Source organism: Bidens hawaiensis, unplaced genomic scaffold, assembly GCF_021521415.1.
Source record: "Bidens hawaiensis isolate Kalapana, Puna unplaced genomic scaffold, B.hawaiensis_p1.1 tig00007954_1, whole genome shotgun sequence".
Taxonomy (NCBI): domain Eukaryota; kingdom Viridiplantae; phylum Streptophyta; class Magnoliopsida; order Asterales; family Asteraceae; genus Bidens; species Bidens hawaiensis.
This window is the reverse complement of record NW_027491554.1, coordinates 479,980-506,336: the sequence shown is the minus strand read 5'-3', so window position 1 is coordinate 506,336 and position 26,357 is coordinate 479,980.

The window sequence follows — 26,357 nt, the reverse complement described above, 5'->3', positions numbered from 1 at the left end:
AGAACTCCTCGACAAAGGTTTCATTAGTCCAAGTATTTCCCCGTGGGGCGCATCAGTGTTATTCATGAAGAAGAAGGATGGAAGTATGAGAATGTGCATAGACTATCGCGAGTTGAATAAGCTTACGGTAAAGAATAGATATCCTTTGCCAAGGATTGATGATCTGTTTGACCAACTGCAAGGTTCAAGTCTGTTCTCACGAATAGATCTCAGATCAGGTTATCATTAGCTGAAAGTTAGAGAGGCGGTCCCTAAGACAGCGTTTCAGACGGGGTATGGACACTACGAGTTTCTCGTAATGTCGTTCGGTCTAACGAATGCTCCCGCAGTGTTTATGGAAATGAAGAATAGGGTGTGTCGGCCGATGTTGGATAAGTCGGTAATAGTCTTCATTGATGATATATTGATTTATTCAATGAACCAGTCTGATCATGCTGAGCATCTGAGGGAGGTATTGGAGACTCTTGTCCCTTCCTTCTCTATCTTAGATATTATTAGGGTCTGGTCTCTTTCTTCTCTAACTAATCATCCATTCCTACACTTCTTCATACATACATTCTATTATATACGTTCATATATATTCTTACTCATTCATACATCATTCATGCATCTTATATAAGACACACCCTTCCCGGCGATACGTGCGATATCCGAAGATCGTTCACATACCGGCAATCATACATTCATAGTATTCATACATACTATCACATCAATCATTATAACATACACTTACCATTTAGGGTAAGTGTATTAACAATCACATTGAGTATGCACACAGCCCCGAAAACATAACAAGGAAATGGGGCTATAAACTCACCTGAGTCCTGTTACGTTCACCGTTAATGGTTATTCTTTTCTTTTGCAATGCACGACTAACTGTATAACAATTACACGTATCAATTAACTATCACTACCCATATAGCGTTCTAGTTTAATTATAACCCTCAACGAATGAGGGTCCGGGGGCAGCGCCCCTGGTAGCAAGGTTCTAGGGGCGGCAGCCCCTAGTAGGGTCCAAGGGGCAGAGCCCCTGGCTGGGGTCGAGCTACCAGGTCAGCTTGAAAAAATTTTATTTTCGTTAACTGTCTTAACACATTTTTCGTTAGAATTCTAATTTATTATTTTATTTGCTAATTCATAAAGTTTGAGGGCTTCTTTGTAATTAATCCATTTTATTATAAGTCCAGGGACCTTTCTGTCATTCTTTCAAAGTTTAATTCGCTATTCTGCTCTTTAACGAATGGGGCTCATAATGAATGGACTCATTCGTTACTTCATAACGAATGTGTTCTTTCATAACGAAAGGACTGATTCGTTATCTCTTAACGAATGGACCTCTATAACGCATGCACCATTATAACTAATGAACCTTCATAGCGAATGGAATCTCATGACGAATTGGTCTTTATGACGAACTGGCCTTTACAACGAACTGGCTTTTACAAATGATCATAACGAATTGCTGCTAATTCGTTATTTTTTCTTAACGAATGGGCATAACGAATTGCTATTAATTCGTTATTCTTCCTTAACGAATGGGCATAACGAATTGCTGTTAATTCGTTATTCTCCCGTTAACGAATTAGGGTTAGGTCAGAATGTCAGGGAACATTCTCTGACACTCCCTACTTTTCCGGCGCCGCTATTTCCGGAGAAACGGGATCTCGCCGGAAAAGCGAGATCTCGCTTGTTTCACCACCGTTTTCACCGTTTTTCATCCCGTTCGATGCAGATCTGAGGTAGGGTGATCCCTAAGCTCATCTTTTGATCCGTTTATACCCAATTCCATCTGGATATCATGACTTTAACGATTCAGGGTGTCGTCTCGTCGTTTCGCGACTATATCTAGCGGGTTTGGATCCATACAATATCATACAATCATTACCTCGTGTCGGGAATCGATTATTCTTCTTGGTTTAGGTTAGATAAAGAGAGAGATGAGAGAGAGCTTAAGTGTGTGTTTTTGATGGTGTATGGAAATGAGTGGAATGAATAGATTATGGTTTAATCAAGGTTTATATATCATGGGTCATGGGATTATGTCCATGGTCTTTTCTTCCTTCCTTTAATCCAAGTTCATAATCCATATCTATTTAACCCAACACTAGCCCGACTCATAATAACTCATATTTTATTTTATTAACCGAAACGAGAAAACGGGATGTTACAATACACTATATTTAAACCTTAACAATTTTTGTAGCATTCGTCAACATTCCGTCCCGAAAACCCGACTCGTTTAAAAATTTTTCGAAGTGATTCAGTTAATAATACAAATACCCATATGTTACATATTTCATACATAATAGTTTTTCTTTCCTAAAGTTATTTAATAATATTAATAATTACTAATATGTATATAAATAAAAATTCTAACACTCATGATTTTTTCTTTATTCAAATATCACATAAATAACATTATTGATGCATAACCAAAGTAAATCATTTTAATCTAGTTATGTCACATTTATTTTTACCTGAAGTTATTTATTTTTAAAAGATGAAAAATACCTTCTTACACCATTCAAATTTTGGTCCAACCTCCTCCTCCAAATCATTCTCCTAATCAATTTTGTCATTAAAACATTCTAAAGAATAACTGTAACATGCCATTTTCGGTTATAATAATAAATGAAATTTCGTTTGTTTTATAGTGTGTCGTTTATAGGTTAGATAAATAAACTGATAGAAGGTGGGCTTGGACATTAGAAGATGGAATAAGAGATGAAATGGCCTTAGGTCCATGGGCTTAAAGGAGTATAAATACCCCTTAAACCCTAATCCTTTCTATTTTTATCCATCTCTACACCATAGCCTACACCTTGGAAAACACACACAAACACTAATCAATATCCCGAGCCAAGATCCGAAGGTGGAAACCCGATCCCGTTGGTGCTAGATCGTCGTGAGAAACCAAAACAACATCAAGACTAGATCGTGTTCGTGAACCGACTCGTTTAAGGTACGTTTATAACGTAAATTTGTTCATTTAGGTTCGGATTCATTTAGTTATTCTTAGATCTGTATAAAAGTGATGAAAACAAATCAAACGAACCTATACACAGTGCAATTCGTTAACATTGGATTGGTTAATTGAATGAGGGTTGAGCCGCACCTATATATACATAAATCGCACCCTTTAAACATGAATGTTTGGTCGATTGGTGGATTGGGGTTTGTAGGCGTTAGGATTACGAGTCTCTGGATACCAAATTCGTGTTATTTGGATGATATTTGAGGATAAATTGCTGAATCCGCTGGTGTTGACTATTTGGGTGTTCTTGGCAATTTTGACTTTGACCCTGAGTCAAAGTCTGGATTAGATTGATGCAATTCGTTATGATGAAATAGCGAATTAGCTCATCCATTCATCATGTCCAGATAATGAATTAGTTCCCCAGTTCGTTATGATTAGATAACAAATCAAGTGATTCGTTACTCGCCTAATTCGTTATATTAAGATAACGAATCAGATGATTCGTTACTTGCCAATTCGTTATGATGAGATAACGAACCAGACGACGAATCAAGTCATGATAAGATAACGAATTAGGCTAGCGAACCAGAATAACGAACCAGCTAACGAATCAGACATGTAAGATAACGAATTAGTTAACGAAGGAGGCGTAATTCGTTATAACGAATGAGTTAGCGAATTAGAAAATAATTTAAAATCCTAATGGAAAATTTGTTAAGACAGTTAATGAAAATAAAATTTTTCCAAGCTAACCTGGCAGCTTAACCCCAGCCAGGGGCTCTGCCCCTTGGACCCCGCTAGGGGCTACCGCCCCTAGAACCCCGCTGCTAGGGGCGCTGCCCCCGGACCCCTGTTCGTTCAGGGTAATATTTAAAAACACAATATGGGTAGTGATAGTTAAATTGATACTTGTAATTGTTATACAGTTAGTCGTGCATAATTCAAGAAAGGAATAACCATAAACGGTGAACGTAACCGAGTTCAGGTGAGTTTCTAACCCCATTTCCTTGTTATGTTTTCGGGGCTGTGTGCATACTCGATGTGATAGTTAATACACTTACCTTTAATGGTAAGTGTATGCATGTATGATTTATGTGATAGATATTATGTTATGAATGTGAATGAAAGCTTGTCGGTATGTGAACGATCTTCGGATATTGCATGTATTGAAAAGGGAGGTATGTATCTGAAAGACGAATGTGATGATATATATATATATATATATATATATATATATATATATATGTACAACATATGAATATGTATGAATGATTAAAGAAAGTATATGAATGTTATGAGTATGTAAAGACAGTATGTGCGAAGAAGAAATAAGGGATCAGACCCTAATAATATATGAGATGGACAAGAAAGGGATCAGACCCTAATAATATCTGAGATAGAGGGGAAAAGGATCAGACCCTAATAATATCTATGATAGACAAGAAAGGGATCAGACGCTAATAATACCTGAGATAGACAAGAAAGGGATCAGACCCTAATAATATCTGAGATAGACATGAAAGGGATCAGACCCTAATAATATTTGAGATAGACAAGGAAAGAGGGATCAAACTGAAACTTGGCTTGGAAGGCGTTTGATTCTTGTTGGATCAATTGCTGATCGATATTGCCGACCAAGGCCATGATGAGGTCTTCACACGATGAAGGAGGCATGAGGACGATTGATGAAAGCACCAAATTGATAGAGACCGATTCGAGATGTTCAATCTTCTGATATACCCATAGAGTGGGTTAGGCTTCAAGAACAAGAGAAAAGAAGAGAAACCAAACTTGAGACGAATTTTTGTTATTATTTTTCTTAAACAAGGATTACAATATAGAGGGAAAACAAATACATAATGTAGGAAAAGATAAACATTAAGAAACCTAGTTATAATATAATAAGGAAACTAAATAATAGATTAATATATTAAACTTGAATAATAATTATGATCGTATCAATTACCCGCCCCTTCAAAACATTCTTGTCCTCAAGAACTCCATGGTGGCCACCATTCAGGTCGGACTACCACGTATGGGATGGTCTCATCCGGTCACCACGGTGGTCGCCATTCCCGTGGTCCTATTGTTCACTTGATTGATGTGATGTTGTACACAGTAGAGCTTTGAGACATAACACCAATTGGACGATTTCTACATACAAAAATCACAGCTTGTGATGAGATCCAAAGTTGACTTGAAGGTTGCCAAGGGGTGATAACAATTTCATACCCTTTGGCACACACAATATGTGGATCCACAAATACTTTTGCACCCTTAACACTAGCAGGTGATACATATTGACCTGAGGTGTGTACAATTGGCTCAAAATCATCCATTGGTATCTTTAACAATGAATCGTTGTCGAGAGTTGGTTCGGGTTTTGGAACTAATGTTGTAGGTTTTGGTGTCATTGACGGAATAACGACTATAGAAGCGGTTACACGAGATGGTGGCGGTACAGAGATTAGGGGTGTAAGGGTTGGTTTTAGGTCGTTTATTGTCGAGGAGTTTTCGGAAATTTTGTTGAGGGTGGAGGTAAGGTTTGCGGTTATTAGGTTCAAGGTGGTAGTGAGGGAGTCAAACTGAAACTTGGCTTGGATGGCGTTTGATTCTTGTTGGATCAATTGTCAATCGATTTTGTCGACCAAGGCCATGATGAGGTCTTCACGCGATGAAGGAGGCATGAGGACGATTGATGAAAGCACCTAATTGAAAGAGACCGATTCGAGATGGTCAATCTCCCGATATACCCGTAGAGCGGGTTAGGCTCCAAGAACAAGAGAGAAGAAGAGAAACCAAACTTGAGACAAATTTTCTTATTGTTTTTCTTAAACAAGGATTACAATTTATAGGAAAACAAATACATAATGTAGGAAATGATAAACATTAAGAAACCTAGTTATAATATAATAAGGAAACTAAATTAAAGATTAATATATTAAACTTGAATAATAATTATGATCGTATCAATTACCCGCCCATTCAAAACGTTCTTGTCCTCAAGAATGGAAACGTGTTTTCCATGGTGGCCACCATTCAAGTCGGACTACCACATATGGGACGGTTTCATCCGGTCGCCACGATGGCCGCCATTCCCGTGGTCACTGTCACACCCGGCCCTGAACGGCGGAAACAGCCGGGCGCGCGCGAGTGGGGATTGATAATTAAGCACGGGCCATTGCAAACATTCAAAGTAAGATTTTCATTGCGCATGAAATGTTTAATACAAATACATTACATTGTTTAAAAATTTCATAAAAACATCCAAGTATAAAAACTGTTGAAGATTTCCACGCCATATCCCTTTGCGCGGCGGGAACAACCACGCGCATCGAAGGGATAGGACTAAAATCTTCCAAAAAGCTAGTTTTAGATGTTCAGCGTGAGGTGCTCTAAGTGTGACTCCATGCGCTACCTAGTTATCTCCTGAAAGACACGTAAAACATTTGAATCAGTATAAACTGAGTGAGTTCACAAGTTTTAGTAACTTGATAAATCGTATTGCATCATAGTCTTGGCGAAAATCATATTGAAACACATTTGTCTAAACATATGTTTGATAAACCGCATGAAAACATAGATCTGACAACATATTTCTGATAGAACCGTTCCGCGGGTTACGCGCGAACGATTCTGGAAAACGTGCTCGTCCATGCAAAGTGGCGCTGCCACTACGAGCTAAAATAATGTAATACCGTCCCGCGGGTTACGCGTAGACATTTCTGAAAAACCGTGCTCGTCTATGCAAAGAGGCGTTGCCCCTACGAGCTAATCAATAATACCGTCTCGCGGGTTACGCGCGGACGTTGTGCCGGAAAACAAGGCGCTCGTCCATGCAAAGAGGTGCGACCCCTACGAGCGGGCTAGGTAGAGCTATCTTGGAGAAGTTCTCAATGAAGCGTCGATAGTAGCCAGCTAGTCCTAGGAATTGCCTCACCTCAGTTGGGGTTTTTGGCGCTTCCCAGTTTTCGATGGCCTTGACTTTGGAAGGATCAACGTGTATTCCTTTCTCGTTTACAACGTGACCGAGAAAGTGAACTTCTCTAAGCCAAAACTCACACTTGGAAAACTTCGCATACAACTTTTCTTTCCTCAACAATTCCAAAATCAATCTCAGGTGTTGCTCATGCTCGGCCTTGGTCCGAGAGTAAATCAGAATATCATCTATAAACACAATCACAAACTTGTCCAAGTATGGTTTGCACACGCGGTTCATCAGATCCATGAATACAGCCGGCGCATTAGTTAGCCCGAAAGGCATCACTAAGAACTCATAATGGCCGTATCTAGTTCGGAAGGCTGTTTTCGGCACATCTTCCTCATGGACCCTAAGTTGGTGGTATCCTGACCGTAGATCTACCTTCAAATAATAGCTGGATCCCTGCAACTGGTCAAATAAGTCGTCAATCCTCGGTAAGGGGTACCGATTCTTGACTGTCAGCTTGTTCAGCTCCCTGTAGTCAATACACATTCTGAACGAACCATCCTTCTTCTTAACAAACAGTACTGGAGCTCCCCAAGGTGAAAAGCTTGGGCGTATGAAACCCTTATCCAATAGTTCCTGTAACTGATTGGATAGCTCTTGCATCTCAGATGGAGCTAGTCGATAAGGCGCTCGAGCTACTGGCGCAGCTCCTGGGACTAAATCAATTCGAAACTCGACTTGTCGCGGTGGCGGTAATCCGGGCAAATCTTCAGGAAAAACTTCTGGAAATTCGCGCACTACAGGTAAGTCTTCAATTCTTCGCTCATCTCCTTTCTTCTCTACTACATGCGCCAGGAAGGCGTAGCACCCTTTCCTTAGGCACTTGCGCGCCTTTAGGCACGAAATCAGTTTTGTCGCAACTCCCCTTCTTTCCCCTTGAATTACCAAGGTTTCTCCGTTCAACAGTGGGACCCGAACCTGCTTCTCATGGCAAATAACTTCCGCGTGGTTCTCGACTAACCAATCCATACCTATTACAATGTCAAAACTTCCCAAGTCTATTGGCAACAAGTTAATATTGAACCCGTGACCTCCCATGACTAACACACATTGCTCAGTCCTTTCGATCGCGCATAACTGCCTACCATTGGCTAGTTCTATAGTATAAGGTATGTCTAGCCTACTGGTCGCTAGGCCTAGGGAGTTTTTAAACTCCGTGGATATGAAACTTAGGTCAGCGCCAGTATCAAATAAGACAGATGCAAAATGGTCGTTAAGTAAAAACGTATCGGTTACCACATTCGGCTCTTCCTTTGCTTCGCCTGCGCCGATCACAAAAGCTCTCCCGCGAGCTTGGTTTCCCTTTTGTGGGCAATCCCGACTGAAATGCCCTGGTTTCCCGCATGCGTAGCAGTTGTCGCTCGCTCCAGCTTCTCTGATACGGCAATTCATCTTCTTGTGCCCTGGTCTGCCACATTTGGCGCATTCGATTCTTGCGCATTCACCCTCGTGGTGATACTTGCATTTGCTGCACCATGGGCGAGGCCCGCTGTATCCTTTTCGCGGTGGCTCCGCGGCCTGAATCGCGTAAGTCCTTGCGATTTCTTGCTTCTTGAACGGTGGCTGCTTGGAGTCGGACCCTCGGTGGTGAGAGTTCCATTTCCTCTTGGAGTCAGAGGTTCGCTGCTCGTTTCCGCGCGTAGTCAACATACCCGCACGGACCGTATCCCTTGTAAGGGTGATGGCCCGCGCTACCGCCTCATCAAAGGTTGGAGGCGCTGCGGCGTTGAGCGGAACCCTAACAACAGGAGGTAACCCAAAGATATACCTTTCGATCTTCTTTTCCTCCGTGTTTGCCATGTCTGGCACCAACTGCCAAAGCTCGTTGAACCGGTTGTTGTAGGCGTCGATATCCGTTCCTATCATGGCGTGGTTCCAGAATTCCTGCTGCAGACTCTGAATTTCTGCGCGAGAGCAGAACTTTCTCATCATCATTTCCTTCAGCTCCTCCCAGGTCTTGTGAAGAGCAACTTCTCGCCCCAAGGTCTTCACTTGAAGCTTCCACCAAGACGAAGCTGCTTCTTGGAACATGCAGGTCGCGTAAAGGACCTTCTGGTTCTCACTACATCCGCTAATGGAGAGAACTGTCTCCATCTTGTCAATCCAGTTGTAGAGCCCAATGGCCCCTTTGGTACCCTTGAATGGCCAAGGCCTACAGGCCATAAATGTCTTATAGGAGCACCTTTTGTCCAAGGCTCCTGATTCGGGTTCTGGGGTCTCGTTCTCCTGACGACCCTGACTAGATTCGGCCTTGCTGGCCTCATGTGTTGCGATCGCTTGCGCGATTATTTCCGCGAGTTCCTCGGGTGTCATGGTAATTCCCTTGGCTCTAGTTGGAGGCATTCTCGCTTTAAAAGAGTGAAAATATATCAAACTTAGCGCTTGTACTCTGAGCACATAATGTTCTTATCTTTATTCACTAGACATTGTGTGACCCGTGTTCCTAAGTGTGTGTATAGTTTCTTTTGAAAATATTTTCTTTGAAAAATATTTCATGCGATTCCCCAACGGTTATAGTCTAGGTTAAAACTTCTTTTCCTAGTTCGCTATAACCAGTGCTCTGATACCAATCTGTCACACCCGGCCCTGAACGGCGGAAACAGCCGGGCGCGCGCGAGTGGGGATTGATAATTAAGCACGGGCCATTGCAAACATTCAAAGTAAGATTTTCATTGCGCATGAAATGTTTAATACAAATACATTACATTGTTTAAAAATTTCATAAAAACATCCAAGTATAAAAACTGTTGAAGATTTCCACGCCATATCCCCTTGCGCGGCGGGAACAACCACGCGCATCGAAGGGATAGGACTAAAATCTTCCAAAAAGCTAGTTTTAGATGTTCAGCGTGAGGTGCTCTAAGTGTGACTCCATGCGCTACCTAGTTATCTCCTGAAAGACACGTAAAACATTTGAATCAGTATAAACTGAGTGAGTTCACAAGTTTTAGTAACTTGATAAATCGTATTGCATCATAGTCTTGGCGAAAATCATATTGAAACACATTTGTCTAAACATATGCTTGATAAACCGCATGAAAACATAGATCTGACAACATATTTCTGATAGAACCGTTCCGCGGGTTACGCGCGAACGATTCTGGAAAACGTGCTCGTCCATGCAAAGTGGCGCTGCCACTACGAGCTAAAATAATGTAATACCGTCCCGCGGGTTACGTGTGGACATTTCTGAAAAACCGTGCTCGTCTATGCAAAGAGGCGTTGCCCCTACGAGCTAATCAATAATACCGTCCCGCGGGTTACGCGCGGACGTTGTGCCGGAAAACAAGGCGCTCGTCCATGCAAAGAGGTGCGACCCCTACTAGCGGGCTCAATCCCATAGTACTGCCCCATGACCATACTAGGCACTCGTCCATGCAAAGAGGTGCGACCCCTACGAGTGGGTTGATCAAACCAGCAGTCCCTACCCTTAGAGTTCCAATGGTAAAGTGATCACTTACTCGAATCTTGCGCACTTACATCGAAAACCATAGATAACCGTTTGCATTGCTCATCATGAAACATAATTTAAACACAATCGTTTGCATAACTTGTAAGTATACCATGATAAATCGTAATTTAAGTACGTGTCCCTCGCCCCGAAAACAGTTTAAAAACAGTGAAAATAGTGAAAATAGGGGCTGTGAGACTCACCTGTGGTTTTTGTTAAGGGATTAATCGAGATTCGGGTTTTCTTGGTGTTGGCCTCGGAATTGAAGGTCTAGAATACGATTAAATAACAAGAAGTATATAAGAAATAGGAGAATATAAGGGTTGGAAAGTAGATCTCAAGGTTATAATCTCGGCTTACCTAGTAACAGGAACGGAATTGAAAATCAAACGGATGCTTGGGCGATGATTAGTGCAATTTGCAACTTTAAGAGAGAAGTTTGAAGTGTGTTTTGGGTGATAATTTAGGTTACATATTTATAGGCAAACTCAAGGGAGCACAATCCCTTGCTTTAGGGGATTGTAATCTTTTCATATCTAGGTGTAATGATGATAAAGTATGGAAATTATTATTATTTATTTAAAAGTGGAGGAGTGGATAAAAGATTCTGATTTGATTTGGACAGGACATGCAGGTCTGTGGTTGGTGAGAGTAGGGTGGCTGACAGTTGACTTTTCATGTTACAGTGTGCTTTTTCAGGTGCTTTTGTCAGTTGTACAGTAAAAAGTTGAAATCTCTGAAACACGCAACTGTTTCCTTTTGGGCAGGAATAATCTCCTTACATCTGGAGAATAGACTAAGTGTTCTGCGCGTATAACTTTGTGCGCATAGCTTTCTGCGTGAAGGACATTTCTTTGCTGCGGGTAGGTGCGTAACCTTCTCGCAGTTAGGGACATTGAGTTTCATTTGTAGATTCTCCAGGTGGTCTTGGTATTTCAACATAGTGATCAGTCATGTTGAAGTCAATTCCATCTTGGAGCTTCAGACAAACTAGCTCTCAATGTTCCCGCCATGCGGGGAGGTTAGTTCCCTTTCCGCATGCGTATAAACGTTTTGGGATGCACCCGCCTTAGCATCATGCGGGACGGTCAACCCATTAGACAATATAAAGTTATGGAAACATAAAACCAAAATACTCGCGCATGGCGCATATAACATATGCCCACGCTGGTTCTTAACATGGCGCGCTCGCGCAGGGTGCACATAACAAATACCCGCGCTGATTCTAACATAGCGCGCTCGCGTAGGGCGCACATAACATGCCCGCGCTGACTATCATAGCGCGCTCGCGCAGGGCGCATATAACAAATGCCCGCGCTGATTCTAACATAGCGCGCTTAAAATTCACAATCACCTAATTATTAGGTTGATTACTTAGTTTATAGAATTGGGAAATTACCGGGTGTCACAGTCATGTTGCGCACTTGATTGATGTGATGTTGTACACAGTAGAGCTTTGAGACATAACACCAATTGGATGATTTCAACATACAAAAATCACAGCTTGTGATGAGATCTCAAGTTGACTAGAAGGTTGCCAAGGGGTGACAACAATTTCATACCCTTTGGCACGCACAATATGTGGATCCACAAATACTTTTGCACACTTAACACCAGAAAATGATACATATAGGCCTAAGGTGTGTACAATTGGCTCAAAATCACCCCTAGGTATCTTTAACAAGGAAATGTTGTCGAGAGTTGGTTCGGGTTTTGGAACTAATGTTGTAGGTTTTGGTGTCATTGACGGAATAACGACAATAGAAGCGGTTATAAGAGATGGTGGCGGTACCGAGATTAGGGGTGTAAGGGTTGGTTTTAGGTCGGTTATTTTTGAGGATTTTTCGGAAATTTTGTTGAGGGCGGCAGTAAGGTTTGCAGTTATTTTGTTCAAGGTGGTAGTGAGTTAGTCAAACTGAAACTTGGCTTGGAAGGCGTTTGATTCTTGTTGGTTCAATTGCTGATCGATATTGCCGACCAAGGCCATGATGAGGTCTTCACACGATGAAGGAGGCATGAGGAAGATTGATGAAAGCACCAAATTGATAGAGACCGATTCGAGATGGTCAATCTCCTGATATACCCATAGAGTGGGTTAGGCTTCAAGAACCAGAGAAAAGAAGAGAAACCAAACTTGAGACGAATTTTCTTATTATTTTTCTTAAACAAGGATTACAATATAGAGGGAAAACAAATACATAATGTAGGAAAAGATAAACATTAAGAAACCTAGTTATAATATAATAAGGAAACTAAATAATAGATTAACATATTAAACATGAATAATAATTATCATCGTATCAATTACCCGCCCCTTCAAAACGTTCTTTTCCTCAAGAACTCCATGGTGGCCACCATTCAGGTCGGACTACCACGTATGGGACGGTCTCATCCGGTCACCACGGTGGTCACCATTCCCGTGGTCCAATTGTTCACTTGATTGATGTGATGTTGTACACAGTAGAGCTTTGAGACATAACACCAATTGGACGGATTCAACATACAAAAATCACAGCTTGTGATGATATCTCAAGTTGACTAGAAGGTTGCCAAGGGGTGACAACAATTTCATACCCTTTGGCACGCACAATATGTGGATCCACAAATACTTTTGCACCCTTAACACCAGAAAATGATACATATAGGCCTAAGGTGTGTACAATTGGCTCAAAATCATCCCTAGGTATCTTTAACAAGGAAATGTTGTCGAGAGTTGGTTCGGGTTTTGGAACTAATGTTGTAGGTTTTGGTGTCATTGACGGAATAACGACAATAGAAGCGGTTACAAGAGATGGTGGCGGTACCGTGATTAGGGGTGTAAGGGTTGGTTTTAGGTCGGTTATTTTCGAGGAGTTTTCGGAAATTTTGTTGAGGGCGGCAGTAAGGTTTGCAGTTATTTTGTTCAAGGTGGTAGTGAGTTAGTCAAACTGAAACTTGGCTTGGAAGGCGTTTGATTCTTGTTGGATCAATTGCTGATCGATATTGCCGACCAAGGCCATGATGAGGTCTTCACGCAATGAAGGAGGCATGAGGACGATTGATGAAAGCACCAAATTGATAGAGACCGATTCGAGACGGTCAATCTCCCGATATACCCATAGAGTGGGTTAGGCTTCAAGAACAAGAGAAAAGAAGAGAAACCAAACTTGAGACGAATTTTATTATTATTTTACTTAAACAAGGATTACAATACAGAGGGAAAACAAATACATAATGTAGGAAAAGATAAACATTAAGAAACCTAGTTATAATATAATAAGGAAACTAAATAATAGATTAATATATTAAACTTGAATAATAATTATGATCGTATCAATTACCCGCCCCTTCAAAACGTTCTTGTCCTCAAGAACTCCATGGTGGCCATCATTCAGGTCGGACTACCACGTATGGGACGGTCTCATCCGGTCACCACGGTGGTCGCCATTCCCGTGGTCCTATTGTTCACTTGATTGATGTGATGTTGTACACAGTAGAGCTTTGAGACATAACACCATTTGGACGATTTCCACATACAAAAATCACAGCTTGTGATGAGATCCAAAGTTGACTAGAAGGTTGCCAAGGGGTGATAACAATTTCATACCCTTTGGCACACACAATATGTGGATCCACAAATACTTTTGCACCCTTAACACTAGCAGGTGATACATATAGACCTGAGGTGTGTACAATTGGCTCAAAATCATCCATAGGTATCTTTAACAATGAATCGTTGTCGAGAGTTGGTTCGGGTTTTGGAACTAATGTCGTAGGTTTTGGTGTCATTGACGGAATAACGACGTTAGAAGCGGTTACAAGCGATGGTGGCGATACCGAGATTAGGGGTGTAAGGGTTGGTTTTAGGTCGGTTATTGTCGAGGAGTTTTTGGAAGTTTTGTTGAGGGCGTCGGTAAGGTTTGCGGTTATTTGGGTCAAGGTGGTAGTGAGGGAGTCAAACTGAAACTTGGCTTGGATGGCGTTTGATTCTTGTTGGATCAATTGCCGATCGATTTTGTCGACCAAGGCCATGATGAGGTCTTCACGCGATGAAGGAGGCATGAGGATGATTGATGAAAGCACCAAATTGATATAGACCGATTCGAGATGGTCAATCTCCTGATATACCCGTAGAGTGGGTTAGGCTCCAAGAACAAGAGAGAAGAAGAGAAACCAAACTTGAGACAAATTTTCTTATTGTTTTTCTTAAACAAGGATTACAATTTATAGGGAAAACAAATACATAATATAGGAAATGATAAACATTAAGAAACCTAGTTATAATGTAACAAGGAAACTAAATTAAAGATTAATATATTAAACTTGAATAATAGTTATGATCGTATCAATTACCCGCCCCTTCAAAACGTTCTTATCCTCAAGTACGGAAACGTGTTTTCCATGGTGGCCACCATTCAAGTCGGACTGCAACATATGGAACGGTCTCATCCGGTCACCACGGTGGCCGCCATTCCCGTGGTCCTATTGTTCACTTTATTGATGTGATGTTGTACAGATAGAGCTTTGAGACATATGTCACAGACCGACTAGGGGGTTAGTTGTGACGACCGGTATCAACCAAATGTAGCGGAAAATAATAAAATTATTACAATACTAAATGTCTTGGTCCCAAATACAACAAACAGAAAACGAAATATAAAGTTTACAACGAAACGAATTATTCATGAATCTAGTCTATTTATTCTTCTAGCTTCATTTCTAGTTGTAACTTCATTTTGCATCGTGCCTAAGTGCATCACTCCTCAGTTATACCTGAAAATACATACTCAAAATACGTCAAAAATATGTTGGTGAGAACATGAGTTTAAGACACATGACACAAATAAATATGGTGCATATTAAACAAGTTCAAAATCAAACCTGTGTCCACGACCCGTGAACATCTAAAATGAATACCCCTTACCCATACCCCTTATTGTTATGGATCAAATTACACTTATGTCTGCCCAACATAAGTTACAAATGGCGCGGATATATGTATCAAGATATATATTTTATCATTCAGCGGGCGGTCGTCCCATGATGTAGGCCCACTGTGTGTGGGGGTCTCCCAGCTAGTACTACCCATATATCCCGTGGCTCATTTCGGAGTTAATGATTGTGCTAAAAAGTCGGGGATTGTTTAAGGCAGCAAAATCGGTCTTGATTAATAATACACCAAAATAATTTATGAAAATATTTAGGAGTATGTATTCCATGTCCCAAAAAGTTTTAAGTAAATAGTTGAAAAGGGGATCACATGAACTCACCTCTTAAAGATTTTACCACAATCGTGTCTTGTAAGTTTGATAAATTACGACCCTATATTATATCATTGTGTTTCAACATAACTTATATAAAAATCTACTCTAGATGTGTTTGTGTCCTAACTTGGTGTCGGGTCACATGCCAAAGACCTTTTATCGTTCATATGTTATTTATTACTCTATATTTGTGTTTTTATAACTATACAAATAATAAAAACTTCACTTTTAAGGTTTCAATATATATGCATATCTTAATTTTAAATTTTTCAAGAATCAAATTTTAATAGTTTGTTTTAGTGGTTTTTTAGCTTGTAGGTTTTTAACTAATGTCACTTCTTAAGGGCTTAATTGGTAAAATGAAAGTTATAATTATAACGAGACTATATTATTTTATTTTTGGTTTTATATTACTGTAAATATATGTATTTTTATATTGTTTAATTTATTTTTGTCATTTATCCTAAAATTCCTATTTTCAAATTTTAAAAGGTGAATAAATGAAAAATTCTTAAGTTTAAGGTATATATTATAATATTTCGTTTTTATTCAATATATTATGCCAAATATATATTCATATGTATTTTAAATATTTATTTTCTGTTATTTATAATTTTTATGTAATTTAGTCACTTTTTAAAGCCTATAATATGTAAATATATATAAAACGTATCCAATAAATATAAAACAAATTTTTTAGTTAATATACAATATATATGTGTTATAAAAATTATTAGTTATATTATTTGGTCAATTTTTAATGGTAAGGTTATTTTATTCATTTATAGGGTTATTTAGAGTAAATTTTTATAAACACTACAAGATTAAGACATGCACCTAATTAACTATTTTTCCCGTGTTTAGAATAATATATTTAGTGTTTCTGTAAAGTTTTATAATTTTTGGAGGTGTCTAACTATTTAATCCGTTTATTGGCATTAAAACTCGTTTTAAATCGCACGGGTGTATAGAAAAAGATTTTCGAGTGATTCTTTTTGTAAATGTACTTAGTTTGGAACTAAGTTTACAGGAAAATTTGGGTATGCAATTTATTTGATAAAAATCCCGTTTTTAAATTATTTTCTTTTGTGAGCTCGTTTTCAACGGTTTTTAGTTAAATTTGTGATTCAATCGAGTTTCAAGCCATGAGTTGACACGGGTAGGATGAACAAGGTTTGGTTACTGTATTATTATAGTTTTTAAGGCATTGGGACATATGGGGTATCACCCGTGCCTAATTAGTGTGTAAAACTCGAAATTAACATTGTAAATATGAAGTTTCGGTATTGTTTTTGTGTACCTTTGAATTGGGGCTGATAATACGCATGAGTGGATGTCCTTAAGATTTCCAGAAACCTGACCCATAATGATGTTATCATAATAATATAATTGGTTAGGACGGATAATTGTTAAGCTTGTTTCTTTTCATGTAAAATTAATGAAACATCTAGAGTTTGGGGTTACCGTTTGGGTGGAGTGATTGAAGAGGGCTGAAATATGATGATTCTTAGCTTTGACTTATGACTTCAACCTTTTATGGATCAGATTAAGAAAGATTAGAATATAGAATAATATATGCGTGTGTCATCGCAAAGAGTTTAGAGGGTGTAGGTGATCACCGATTCATGATGGCTTCCTGTATTCTTGTGGATTTGATCACCAAACAGAAAGTCCAGGGGGTTTCTTGGTGTTCCTGGAACATTTTCATGGCTGATTAATTAAGATGAATTGATTACGAATCAAAATTTTAAAACTGACATGAGGGATACTTACACCAAAGGGATGATTGTTAGGGTTGATTCAAGGGGCTTGAAGATGTTGGAGTTTCCTAATTGTTTTAGAAGTACACTAAGGGTTTCATGGAAGGGGATGAATGATGATTGCATCTGCAGGGGAATTATTTATAGAAGAAGAGAATCCATGGATGAAATCTTGAAAGTCTTTGCATGAGATTTGGTTGGTTTAAGGAGTAGGGGTTGACCTTGGAACCCTTAAGATTATCTAAGATACGATGGTTTTTGATAGAATCCAGAGAACTTCTTGAAAAGATCATGGATTTCTTGTTGAAGATCTTGGTGCAATATTTTAGGTCAACTTCCATCTAGAAGGGGAATTTAATCGCAGGAGTTTTCAAGAGATTAGAGATTTTGTAGGATTCATGTGGTGATTTTATTTATTTATTTATTTAGTTTTTATTGAGATAAGGATTTGGCTTTTAAATGTGTAAACATTTGTTTTATAGATTATATACTTAAGAAGGAAAGAAAATAATATATATGTGTATGTACATACTCCCACATGGATTTACGTTGCTTATGGTGTAGATTTAGGTTTTTAAACTTTAAGTTTGTGTAAAATCACTAAGGTAGTTATAGTATTTTATATGTAGTAATCTTTTAGACCTTGTGGTGTTATTTTAAATGTGTTTCATATAGTAATAAATTTTATTATTATAAAGTAGTAGCCGAAACATGGGTTCACTTATGATGGCTAAACCGCTTGTTAATTTATACGGTAGCGATTTAGAATTGTACGTTTGTATTATTTGGATTTGGGTCTGATTGATATGGTATTTGGCATGTTTAGGTCAATCTTAATAAACTATTGAAGGGTCAGGCTCGTTGAGCCTTTTCTGTAACCATCTTATAGTTGTCTTAAATCATGTTTGTATACGATACGCTGTTTCTATAACTATATGACTCATAAATAAAAAAAAATTTGGCCCTAAAATTGGAGTTGTTACATCCTCCCCTAGTTATATAAATTTCGTCCTCGAATTTTTTTTATTGCACTAATCTAATAGAGTATTCAATCTCTTAATTAAGCAAATAATAAATGTAATGGATCCCGCGATTAATGGAGGTGGCCTTTTATTGGATTATTATGAGTGATGTCAGTTAAGCTTGATCCTTCCGTTGGTTCTGTCAGTGCAGCTGGCTGGTTGAACAAATGAGGATATTTCTTTAACATCTCACTCTCACGTTCCCACGTGAATTCAGGTCCTCGTCTTGAATTCCATTTAACTTTGATGATCGGAATACGACTTCTTCTAAGCTTCTTTTCTTGACGGTCCATTATTTCCAGGGGTTCTTCGATGAAGTGAAGCTTTTCATCTACACGTACCTACTCATGAAATATTATCAGGGAATCATCCATTAAATATTTCTTCAAGTTTGATACATGAAAAGTGTCATGAATACCACTCAGTTCTTCTGGTAACTCAAGTCGATAAACCACTGGACCAATTCGCTGTATGATTTTGAATGGCCCAATAAACCTAGGGCTTAATTTACCCTTCTTTCCTAAGCGAATTATGCCTTACCAGGGCGAAACTTTTAGCAGTACTTTATCTCCGACCTCAAATTCCAATGGTTTCCATCTAGTGTCAGTGTAACTCTTTTGACGATCCCTAGCAGCTACGAGCCTTTCTTTTATTTTTATGATTTTAGCGGTTGTTTCTTGAATTATTTTTGGTCCTGTTAGCTGATTATCACCAACCTCTTCCCAACACACGGGAGATCTACATTTTCTTCATATAAAGCCTCAAATGGGGCGGCTTCGATGCTCGTGTGATAGCTATTGTTATAGGAAAACTCAGCTAAAGGAAGGTGGGCATCCCAGCTTCCACCAAAGTCCAATACGCATGCTCTCGACATATCTTCCAATGTCTGAATCGTTCGTTCACTTTGACCATCGGTCTGAGGGTGATATGCGGTACTTAGATCTAAACGGGTTCCTAAAGCTTGCTGGAATGTTTTCAAAAATCGTGATGTAAATCGACTATCACGATCGGATATTATTGACATGGGTACTCCATGTCTCGTCACAATTTCATCCACATAAAGCTTAGCTAATCGTTCCATGGTGTAATCCTCTCTAATAGCTAAGAAGTGAGCAGACTTTGTTAAGCGATCATGCCCAAATGGCATCATGCCCTTTTGACGTTCTTGGTAACTTTGTGATGAAATCCATGGCGATTCCTTCCCATTTCCATTCAGGAATCTCCGGTTGTTGAAGTAGACCAGAGGGCTTTTGGTGCTCGACTTTCACTCTTGAACAAGTCAAGCAATTTCCAATATAGGTGGCTATGTCTTTCTTCATTTTAGGCCACTTATATTTCTCCTTAAGACTCATATACATCTTATCATTTCCCGGGTGAATTGAGTACCTAGATATGTGGGCTTCATCCATGATTACCATACGCAGGTTGCCATGTACAAGAATCCATGCTCGGTTATTAAAACTCAATATACCCTCTTTGTTGGGAACTAACCTCTTTTCCATACCATTCAATTCTTCTCTCTTGAGATTGGCTTCTTTGATAGCTTCTCTTTGTGCACTTTGAATTTGAGGTACCAAGTTTTTTTGTACAGTCATTCGTAGGGCTCGGACTCGAAGTGGCTTATCTCGTTCTTTTCTACTCAAAGCGTCTGCAACAACATTAGCTTTACCTGGATGATATCTTATTTCACAATCACAATCATTCATTAATTCCACCCATCTCCTTTGCCAAATATTTAGCATCTTTTGGTCAAAGATGTGTTGAAGGCTCTTATCGTCGGTGTAAATGATACACTTTTTCCCGTATAGATAATGTCTCCAGATTTTAAGTGCAAATATAATGGCTCCTAATTCTAGATCATGGGTTGTGTAGTTCTTTTCATGAAGCTTAAGTTGTCGTGACGTGTAGGCGATCACTTTATTTTTCTGCATCAAAACACACACAAGTCCTTGTCGTGAAGCGTCACAATATACTAGGAAATCGTCCATCCCTTTTGGTAAGGACAGAATAGGTGCGGTACACAACTTTTGCTTCAAGGTTTCAAAAGCTTCTTGCTGCTTTACCCCCCATTCAAACTTGGCCTTTTTCTGGGTTAAGGATGTTAGCGGTTGAGCAATCTTGGAAAAGTTCTCAATGAAACGTCAGAAGTATCCGGCTAATCCCAAGAATTGTCTAATCTCAGTGGGTGTTTTTGGAACTTCCCACTGCTTGAATGCTTCAATCTTTGTTGGGTCGACCTGAATTCCTTTTTCACTCACGACGTGTCCAAGGAATTGTACCTCACGCATCCAAAACTCACATTTTGAAAACTTAGCATAAAGTTGTTCACTCCTAAGCAGCTCCAAAATCAACCTTAAATGTTGCTCATGTTCTTCTTTTCTTCGAGAATAGATTAAGATGTCATATATGAAAACAATCAAAAATTTATCTAGATATGGTTTGAAAACTCTATCCATGAGATCCATGAAAATGGCTGGTGCGTTTGTTAAACCAAAAGGCATTACTAGGAACTCATAGTGCCCATACCTTATCCTAAAAGCGGTTTTAGGCACATCTTCCTCTTTAATTCTCAGTTGATGGTATCCCGATCTTAGGTCTATCTTTGAAAAATAGCTCGATCCTTGCAATTGGTCGAACAAATCGTCAATCCTAGGTAAAGGATACCGATTTTCACCGTAACTTTGTTCAAATCCCGTTAGTCAATGCATATTCTTAATGTGCCGTCCTTCTTCTTGACAAACAACACGGGTGCTCCCTATGGAGAAAAGCTTGGCCTAATGAATCCTTTATCCATAAGTTCCTGTAATTGAGTCATTAGTTCTTGCATCTCCGATGATGCAAGTCGATAGGGCGACTTTGCAACAGGTGCTGCTCCAGGTACCAAGTCAATTCAAAATTCGACTTGTCTAGGTGGTGGTAGCCCAGGTAGATCGTCAGGAAATACATCATGAAAATCTGCTACGGTTGGTACATCTTCAACTCACCTTTCTTCCACTTCCGCGTGCAAGACATATGCTAGGTATGTTGTACATCCCTTTCGCACAAATTTGTTGGCTTTCATGCAAGAAATGATGTTCGGGGTTTCTTTTGATCTTTCACCATGGATGGTAAGCACATTCTCATCAGACAATGGAATCCTTAATATCCTCTTATCACATACGATCTCGGCTCTATTTTGAGCTAACCAAACCATACGAACAACGACGTCAAAACCTCCTAATTGTAGGGGAATTAAATTTATGAGATAAGGATGGTCATCTAATTCCAAGGTACAATTATTGATTATTTCATGGGCTTCCATGGTTTTACCGTCGGCTAATTCTATAATATAGGCGTTGGACAATTTAGATGAATCTAATTCTATTCTAGGCCTAAAGTTTGTGGATAAAAAACTTTTGCTCGCACCGGTATCGAATAGAATAAAAGCATAATGGTTGTTTATTAAAAACGTACCGGTTACGACATCAGGCTCCTCTCTAGCTTCCTCGGCATTCATCATGAACGCTCTTCCTTTTGGCCGACCCACAGTAGCCCTTGTCTCTTTCATCTTTGGGCATTCAGGTCGCAGATGATCAGCACGTCCACATAAGTGGCACCTAGGAGGGGCCTTGGATGTTCCCTTACAATCTGTTGCCACATGACCTGAACGGTTGCACTTGTAGCACACATTTGTTCTACAGTCTCCCACATGATGCTTGTTGCATTTGTTGCACAGCGGATGGTTACCTAAATACGGCCTCTTGGAATTGTCATTGCTACCATTATTTCCTTTAAACAATCCACCACCGTGGTTTTTACCAAACTTCCCACTTCCTGGGGTTCCTCCTTGTTTAAAACCAGAACTTCCACCGGACTGCCCCACCAACTTACCGCTTGAATTCTTGTTAGGTGACCTGTAGTCATCCCATTTCCTCTTAGTCCCAAAGTTATCACTTCCTTTAGCTCCATCACATCGGATCACTTCATCAGTCAGCGTGCCAGCTATTTCAACAGCCTCCTGATAGGTTTACGGCTTAGCAGCTTTTACCATTCCTCTAATTTTGGGTATCAATCCCCAAACATACCTACCAATTCTCTTGGATTCAGGAGCCACTAGATGGGGAACTGGCCTTGAAAGCTCATTGAAACGGTTAGTTTATTCCATATGAGCGGTTTCTTTCATTTCCAACTTTAAAAAATCGGAATCCATTTTGTCCATCTCGTTTGTAGGTCAGTACTTCTCGATCATCAGTTTCTTGAATTCTTCCCAAGTCATACGGGTAGTGGCATTTCTACCTCGAGTTTGTAGGAGCATGTTCCACCATGCCAGGGCGCCATCTTTGAGTGAGTGAGTGGCGAATCGAACCTTATCTTCTTCTAAACAGTTGCTGATATCCAAGATCGCTTCCATTTTTTCTAGCCAACGGATGGTTCCCGTTGCACCTTCAGTTCCAAAGTAGTCACTCGGTTTACAAGCCATGAATGATTTGTAATTGCACCCAACCCTTGCACTACCAGTTCCTAAGTTGGCTTCATCATTATCATTATTCACTACACCCCTCCTCCGGTCGTATTGCCACCATTTCCACCAACATGGTTTTCGTTACGGTTTTCCAGATTTCGGCCAACATTCACATGTGCGGTAATGGTTGGTAGTGCATTTGCAATTGCTCCAGCAATGAGTTGTTGGAGTCGCGCCTCAGAGTTGTCGTTTTTGTGTTGTTGGTATTACCGGTAGTGTTATTAGTGTTACCAGTAGTAGTGTTGTTTGTGTTGCCGGTAGTGTTGTTGGTGTTACCAGTAGTGGTGTTACGGGTAGTGTTTTTTGTGTTGCCGGTAGTGTTGTTGGTGTTACCGGCAGTAGTGTTGTTGGTGCACGTGGCGTTACACCGCCTCTAGGTGCTCGGGTACGTCCTCGTCCAGTTCCTCTTGCCATTGCTATAAATAACCCATTTCTTTTATTATTAACTCAATATATTAAAATATACTTAGTATTTTCATATATATATATATATATATATATATATATATATATAGTTACATGTACACGTATATAAACGTTTTATGAATTTTGTGTTATATATATATGTATGTATACATATATATATATATTGCTTTTATTATCATTTATAATGATGATGATGATGATAATAATAATAATAATATTAATAAAAAAATGATTATTATTTACATGTTTATGTAGGAGCTAAAATATAAGCAAGGAGATATGATAATAATATCAAGAATCTTACTAGTACAAAATTTGACATGGGCAAAACGCCCCATGTCGATACAAGTACATAAAGATGAAAAAGGAAGTCATTAGACACTAGTGACAGGCCACTAAGTGTCAATTATTACAACAAAGAAAGAAAAAAAAAAACAAACAACATAAGTAAAACTTATGTGGATACATTACAAAATAAAAAAAAAGGTAAACTATCGTAAGGTGGGGTCTTCAGTGGTGGCGGCGATAATGTTTACCCCGGAGTGCACGGTCACCAAACGCCTTGATGTTTCGCAAGGCCCTGTGAAACCTTCCAGCTCTAGCACGCTCTTCATCCCGCAACGCTACAACTCTGTCATAGTCCACATGTCGTTGCCATGCGCGCTCCATGGTTGCGTCTTATGGGAGATCTTGTGGCATCGGTGGGGGCTCGTTCATGAGTAGTGGCCCTGAAAAATACTCCCGCCCATTCGTCGGAAAGTGTTGTGAAGCGCTAGAGTGTCTTGCCGCCATTAAGTAGGGGTCCTCATACCTTTGCGAATAACCAAGGTGCACGCTATGTCGAGCCATAATACCCTGCTCAACGGGTTCCTGGTATGGGAACGGGACTACTGGGTTACTTGGCGGTATTTGTGGTCGAAATGCTCCAGCCCACTCCATTCCTTGTTCTTCCCACACGGGTCGGGTAAATATACGAGCAGTGCGGCGAGCGCGTGGGGCTACTCCAGTTGATGGACCAATATGACCGTCCTCCTCTATTGTCTCCAACGTTCCATATGACTCAATGGTTAGCTCTGATTCAGTTGCCCAGTTCTTAGGGCCTGGAATAAAGTCAGTCGGTCTAAGCACAGGTGGAAGATCTCCGGCCTCCACGGGTCTTGAGGGTCCTGCTCCTATGTCAAAGGGTTGAGCCGTTACGTATGCTCCTTACTCCATTGAGTATGTTGGGAAGATTTGCCTTGCTGGTGAGTCTTCGATAATAATAGCTTTTCCACGATCATTATCTCCTGTCATTTCTTAACTATTTTGACAAATAATGCGTATATAAATGTTAGTATAAATAACATTTAGAAAATATATCTATGTGTGTGTTTACTAAATACCGTAAGTGTGAACTTAATGATGCGTTATCCTACATATTTTTAAGTGTGGTTAGAGCTTGGGTATCTTAAGTTTTTAAGAACCCAATTCGCTGTAACCTTTGGCTTTGATACCAATTTGTCATAGCCGACTAGGGGGTTAGTTGTGACGACCGGTATCAACCAAATGCAGCGAAAAATGATAAAATTATTACAATACTAAATGTCTTGGTCCCAAATACAACAAACAGAAAACTAAATATAAAGTTTACAACGAAACGAATTATTCATGAATCTAGTCTATTTATTCTTCTAGCTTCATTTCTAGTTGTAACTTCATTTTGCATCGTGCCTAAGTGCATCACTCCTCAGTTATACCTGAAAATACATACTCAAAATACGTCAAAAATATGTTGGTGAGAACATGAGTTTAAGACACATGACACAAATAAATATGGTGCATATTAAACAAGTTCAAAATCAAACCTGTGTCCACGACCCATGAACATCTAAAATGAATACCCCTTACCCATACCCCTTATTGTTATGGATCAAATTACACTTATGTCTGCCCAACATAAGTTACAAATGGCGCGGATATATGTATCAAGATATATATTTTATCATTCAGCGGGCGGTCGTCCCATGATGTAGGCCCACTGTGTGTGGGGGTCTCCCAGCTAGTACTACCCATATATCCCGTGGCTCATTTCGGAGTTAATGATTGTGCTAAAAAGTCGGGGATTGTTTAAGGCAGCTAAATCGGTCTTGATTAATAATACACCAAAATAATTTATGAAAATATTTAGGAGTATGTATTCCATGTCCCAAAAAGTTTTAAGTAAATAGTTGAAAAGGGGATCACATGAACTCACCTCTTAAAGATTTTACCACAATCGTGTCTTGTAAGTTTGATAAATTACGTCCCTATATTATATCATTGTGTTACAACATACCTTTTATCGTTCATATGTTATTTATTACTCTATATTTGTGTTTTTATAACTTTACAAATAATAAAAATTCACTTTTAAGGTTTCAATATATATGCATATCTTAATTTTAAATTTTTCAGGAATCAAATTTTAATAGTTTGTTTTAGTGGTTTTTTAGCTTGTAGGTTTTTAACTAATGTCACTTCTTAAGGGCTTAATTGGTAAAATGAAAGTTATAATTATAACAAGACTATATTAACTAATTTTATATTACTGTAAATATATGTATTTTTATATTGTTTAATTTATTTTTGTCATTTATCCTAAAATTCCTATTTTCAAATTTTAAATGGTGAATAAATGAAAAATTCCTAAGTTTAAGGTATATATTATAATATTTCATTTTTATACAGTATATTATGCCAAATATATATTCTTATGTATTTAAAATATTTATTTTCTGTAATTTATAATTTTTATGTAATTGAGTCACTTTTTAAAGCCTATAATATGTAAATATATATAAAACGTATCCAATAAATATAAAACAAATTTTTATGGTTAATATACAGTATATATGTGTTATAAAAATTATTAGTTATATTATTTGGTCAATTTTTAATTGTAAGGTTATTTTAGTCATTTCTAGGGTTATTTAGAGTAAATTTTTATAAACACTACAATATTAAGACCTGC